The 6,342-nt window shown below is 44.6% G+C and overlaps 1 protein-coding gene across 2 annotated transcripts in view; it reads right to left on the reverse strand.

Annotated features, from left to right (window-relative positions):
* LOC110500852 (neuroligin-2-like) overlaps positions 1-6,020 on the reverse strand; it is a 222,265-nt gene extending 216,245 nt beyond the window's left edge. For both annotated transcript variants that reach the window (XM_036957937.2, XM_036957936.2), the window contains exon 1: positions 4,964-6,020. The gene's annotated coding sequence lies outside the window, so the exon portion shown is untranslated. The remainder of the gene's footprint in view (positions 1-4,963) is intronic.
* Positions 6,021-6,342: the final 322 nt, after the last annotated feature.

Genomic DNA, 6,342 nt, shown 5'->3' on the forward strand with positions numbered 1-6,342 from the left:
CTGCCATGGCCAGCGAAGAGCCCAGATCTCAATCCCATTGAGCACGTCTGGGACCTGTTGGATTGGAGGGTGAGGGCCGGGGACATTCCCCCCAGAAATGTCAGGGAACTTGCAGGTGCCTTGGTGAAAGAGTGGGGTAACATCTCACAGCAAGAACTGGCAAATCTGGTGCAGTCCATGAGGAGGAGATGCACTGCAGTACTTAATGTAGCTGGTGGCCACACCAGATACTGACTGTTACTTTTGATTTTGACCCCCCCTTTGTTCAGGGACACATTATTTCATTTCTGCTAGTCACGTCTGTGGAACTTGTTCAGTTTATGTCTCAGTTGTTGAATCTTGTTCTGTTCATACAAATATTTACACATGTTCCATGAGTTAAGTTACCCTTTAATGCAATGAGCACCAGGCAGAGACCGTTTTTTGGTTAGTAGTATTTCAGTAGCACCCATGTGAATGCAGGGTTTGCAAAACAAATGGCCACTGGATTGATGCACATAATCATGATATCCTTCTGCCAGGTAGGCATAGGCTACTTTGTGGTTAACTTTTAATCAATACGTTTTTTGGGAAAGCCTATAAATGTTTTTTTTTATACCAGCAGATGGCGATCATTAGCATTATCGCTAATGGCTACACAAAGTGAAAACGAGACATTGGTGCACATCACACACAGACAGGAGCATTCCTGTGCCTTTTCAGAAAGAAATATGAATCACCAATGCATTTTGTTCATGTCTTATTAGTCACTTGGGCAAATGAATGAATGTTCTAATAAATTCAATAGATTTAGTTGATTTCCTACTAAGCTCAACACATTTTGGAATATTGTTGAATTCCATGTTAACGTCTGGATTCCATGATTCCATCCACGTTTTCCATAATGCGGATTTTATAGGGCCCTATATATTTGGTGAGAATCACGACATAGGGTACATAATCGATTTTAGCTCTTAAAGATCCAGTAGCCTACATTATGTAAATATAATTTAATCCACACTCGTGTCATTGGGATTTATATGTGTTGAGTTAAATCCATTTTGACATGGTTCCAAAATAGGAGCAGAGGACATTAGGCCACATACCCTACTACTGTAAACCAGGTAGAAATGAATCATAACACACACACACACACACACACACACACACACACACACACACACACACACACACACACACACACACACACACACACACACACACACAGAATGATTTATCATCCATAGGGATAAGCTCCATACTGTGTCAATGCAATCGGGACGACCTCTCGATTGGCCGATAATAAGGAAATATTGGCCAACAACTCAGGAACTAGGCTACATGTCTGTCTATAATCCCTTTGGGATGTCTGAAATTATGTTGTTTGGATTCAGAAGATTCCAAGTCTCACATTGAAATCCACCCGCACACACAGCGAAATCCAAATGCCTAGCTTCTTCTGATGTTTGGATTTATGTCTATTGTCAAAGGGATTTAGGGAGAAACCAAAGACCCCCCCCCACCACAGCACCAATATCAAACTCTCTCCGAGCAAGATCTGGCTAGCCTAGCAAGGGGTCTGTCTGTCCGGGACGCCGTGTCTCTCTGTCTGTCTCTGATCGGGGGAGAGTGAAAGCAAGTGGTCTGGTCTTAGGCAGTGGTCTGGGTACCGCCGGCGATCTGGCTGTCAGTAGCGCTAGCCTTATTATACAGTGAGTTGTGTTTTTTTGCGAACACCTTTGAGTGGTGTGTGCGTGCGCGTGTGTGTGAACACCAACCTTGATCTCACCTTAATGAGAGCCCCCGGGACAGATGACGCGCCATGTTTTGGTGGAGACGGGCGGAAGGTCTGACAAGCAACAGAACGGACGGACTTAACACTGAATGCAAATTGACTGCAGAAAATAACATGCGCGTCAATCGAACCCTATGGGCCCTGGTCAAAAGTAGTGCACTACGTAGGGAGTAGTGTGCTATTTGGGACTCAGCCTCGGTCCGAACCGCCACGGACATGAAGAGAAACAAACCACATACTGATAGACAAGGTCTTCTACAGGAGAAAACTAGCTGGGAGACATGGACACAGTCACATCAGGCTTAGAGCTCTACTTGGACTCTTGGGGGTGCCGTTGGACCATGTTGAGGAATTTGTAACATTGAGTTACAACGAGTGTGCTCATATACTGTATGTGTAGCACTAGTGGGGTGCCCCAATTTCCTATTGGAGGTGCCCACTAAATGCTCTCCCACACCTGTAATTCAAATCCTTGTCCTGCATACACTACCAACTGTCAAACCACGGAAAAACACCTGTTGGTTGAGTAGAAACTGGCCAGTCTAGCCAACAGTCTGAGTCAGCCTCCTGCCATCCGTCCATGGTACAGTAGCAGACTCTTCACACTCTCAGGACACTGTTCATAATCAATTTAATCAAGGTATAAAATTATTGTTATTTTCAAATACAATCTCCTTTTGGACTCAATTTGTGGCCAATTTGAAGTGTACAAATTATTACAATCATGTTCCGGCCCCCTGACCATCCACTCCGACAAAAATTGGCCCGTGGCTGAATCTAGTTACCTACCCCTGGTCTACCGCTTGGAATATCCCATATTCCCAATACCTATATGAGAAACATGAAATCAGTAGATCAATTTGCATCACATAACACATACAAGTAAGCAAGCATATAACACATGGCCAATTAAGGAAAACAAACTCGTCTAAGATTGACATCAATACATGATACAGCCCTACACACTCGAGGCTACATCTACTATCAAATGCACAATTAAAACGGAATTGGCGACACACCGTGAATCTGTGAGTGATCACAAGCAATGTGAATATCAAAACCAAGCTGCACCGAGACAGAAACACTGGCGGCTCAGAAAGCAGAGGGTAGCTCAACTTTCTACCGTCACAACGTCCTCTCCGTCTGTTTAATTGTTAGCGACCCACGCCATGAGCTATCAATCTAGCATACTTCTTTGAAAATCTCAGCCCCATCTGCCTCTGTCTGAATGGACCGCCCTCAGTCTCCGTCTTGCCTTGGCTTGTGTCTGTGTTCGGAGTCTGAGAGCGCGTACGTCCACACGCACACGCACAGGCATACAGACACACATGCACATGCACAGAAACATTGAAAACATATACACACACACACACACTCATAAGAGACACAGAAACACACAGAAACAGAGACACCTGCAAGGCAAAAACAGCTAAAACATGCACATGCACACACACAGACATACTGTACAGACATACTGTACAGACACACACACACACACACACACACACACACACACACACACACACACACGTAAGAGACACAGAAACACACACACAGAGACACCTGCAAGGCAAAAACAGCTAAAACACACACACACCCCACAGCATGGCGAGTAAGTATGTATGGGTCTCCTTGACAAGGCCACCTGTCTCCTATGTTTATTGGGCCCATTGTAAATTAATTAGAGTACATGAAGCTACTGTTGCCATATAAATAAACAAGACGTGTTGCTGCAGAGCACTGCTCTTCACACACACACACACACACACACACAAACAAACACACACACAGATATACACATGCAAACACACACACGCAAGAGGGCACACACACACACGAGTGCATACCCATAGCCACATCAACCTGCACACACTCACACTCTCCCACATATTTCAAAGGTCATCCAACTCCTCCTCCCAGCTCCCTCCCAGTAGAGAGATATAAAACTCTCTGTGACATCATCTATTCAGCACAAGGACAGAGTCACACAACACATTTCCCGGATCCATTAAATGGTCTCCCACCTGGTACACAGAGCTATCCATAATATTTGCTATATAGGGCAACCACAGAGCTCTGAGCAGCCAGCGTGTATATGTGTGTGAGAGATGTATGTGTGTGTGTGTGTGTGTGTGTGTGTGTGTGTGTGTGTGTGTGTGTGTGTGTGTGTGTGTGTGTGTGTGTGAGTTTGTGTGTGCGTGCGTGTGTGATTGTGTGAGATTGTGTGAGATTGTGTGTGTGCCCAGCCTCTCAGGCTGATAAGAACAGGGGTCTTCTTGTCTCTGTTGAATTCTACCATCAACTGGAGCTTGGAATGCCCTCCATACCAGCCCCGCATATAAATGTGGCCCATTCTTTGCAGTCAGTGTGTGTGAGAGACATATGTTCTCACAGGCATGGCGTTTCCTGTCGGGGGCTAGCTCTCTGCCCTGCGACAAGACACATAAGATGCTCAGATAGATAGGTTTCATTGGAAACTCTCTTTAGAGGGGGGTGAGGAGGGGGCGTGCAAATTGTGGATCCTATCTTTGACCCATTTCTCCCATAAACCATGCAAGTACAACATTAAAACATTGCCACGAAGTCATTCATTAGAACATCTGAGGAAATAGCATAAGAGACTTGTTAAAAGGTCATCTGTTAATATTTACAAAACATTCTAAAGAGAAACTAAGTGGTGGTTGATAGGCTTAAATTTAAAGGCTATGGGGTGGTTTGATATTAATCTACTTTAGGCTATTCTCCACTGCCACCACAAGCTGGCAACATCTACATAGGCTATGTGGAGCAACACCAAAGAAGAAGTGTTTGAAGTCGGTCCTCATTAAAAACAGAGGATATATTCCCTGCCCGCACCATTATTGGGAAAAGGGGGCTCAAAACCTTTTGAACAGGTTGCTTGTTGGAGATGTATCACAATGGTTATGACACAGCACGCAATCATTAACAACAGGTTCCAAGGCGAAGCTTCAAACGACAAGAGAACTATTCGTGGAATTTGACAGGCATTCTATGCTATTTGTGACCCAAAATAAAGGGACTGGCAAAGTAACATGTAGTTAGGCTATATATTGTAGCTTAATTATAGAAAACGAATCACTCATTGTTTTCAAATGTTTTCTATGAAATAGGCTAATGGAAAGAATTCCTACATTCTCGACGACCGAGGGTGATACAGTATGCGCTTACCTGTTATGTGTTCCAAGGGGGTCGCAGGATTCCAATGGTTTTTCAAGAGGAATCCTTTGATTTTGCCCTAGTCTTTGACTTCTACACCGTTGTCACACCATTCCTTTAGAACGGGAAATATTGAAGCATAGTCCTTTGGAGAAGCTTAGACTTTGAAAACCTTCCCCGGTTTCTGTTTAGCGACAACACCAGCTCAATCTGACCGACCTGCAGGTTGATCGGACTACCACATTCTGATAAGGGACCGGGAGACAATGACGGAGGGAAATGAATAGGCTACCAAAAAATAAAGCCTAATGCTGCGTATGGCGCATTACACATGCACTAGATAAAGGCATTAACGCGGGTTCTGGAATGATTCTTCCATCAAGGTAGACTACAAAGAATTGGCTCCCCCGCCTCCTCCGCATAGCAATAATAATAAATAGCCTACATGAATTGTTCGTTTGATCAGTTTCTCTGACGCGTCACTCTACATATCTTTATATCTCGTTCTTTGTTGACAACGAAACAATATAGACTAATTCCTCATCTACATAAATTGTCAACAGTGATTTTAAATGCGGGTGAATTTTCTACAAAAAATACATCCCCGCTTGCCCTTCGCCGGTGGAGAGGACAGCACCAACGACAGTTTGAATACCTTGGACGATTTGGTGGTGCTTGCCTGCTTCGTCGCTGGGTAACAGCGTTCCACGGTTTCCGTGATTCTCCTCCGACTGGTATAGACTTAAAATATGCTGCGCTTGTGCGATTGCCTCTTTCGCTCGCTCACGCTCCCTCCTCTCTCCCGGCGGGGCGCGTGCACATTGTCCTAGCAAGATGTGTCGCTGTGACAACGCTCAAGCATCCCTACTCTGTCTCTTCAGAATGTTGCTTCTTTAAAAAAAAAAAAGTATTATCTTTCTCGCATCAAGTGCTTTGTTATCTTTGAAGGGCATCACTGGTGTCAAACGGACGAAAATCCACTATTCCAAATGAGTGGCCAACACTAGGCTACCTTTTTTTCCCTCTGTAAACTCCGACAGAACTAGTCCGTCTCCTCTCTGCTCGCATTAGAGTAGGCTGGGGAGATCATGCATCAGGCTGACGTCAGAGGATGTTAAAGCGATACAAACCCATTGTATAGCCCTCTCTCCCTTCTTCAAATGAGTAGAATAATCTCCATGGGACCCATCCTGTCCTATCACCGGCTTTATATCGGTCTGTCTGACTATCCATGTTTCTCTTCGAATCGTTTTTTTTTTTCTGTGGGAGAAACCTCACAATTGCACAGCGACTGGATCTGCTGTAGCCCCATACAGTCACATCACTGTTGATGATGCTTTTGCACCTGTTCTATTGGATCTAGTGCAACAGAAGCACATGCCCCTTAATCT

This window comes from Oncorhynchus mykiss, chromosome 21, assembly GCF_057628025.1.
Source record: "Oncorhynchus mykiss isolate SJ-2025 chromosome 21, ASM5762802v1, whole genome shotgun sequence".
Taxonomy (NCBI): domain Eukaryota; kingdom Metazoa; phylum Chordata; class Actinopteri; order Salmoniformes; family Salmonidae; genus Oncorhynchus; species Oncorhynchus mykiss.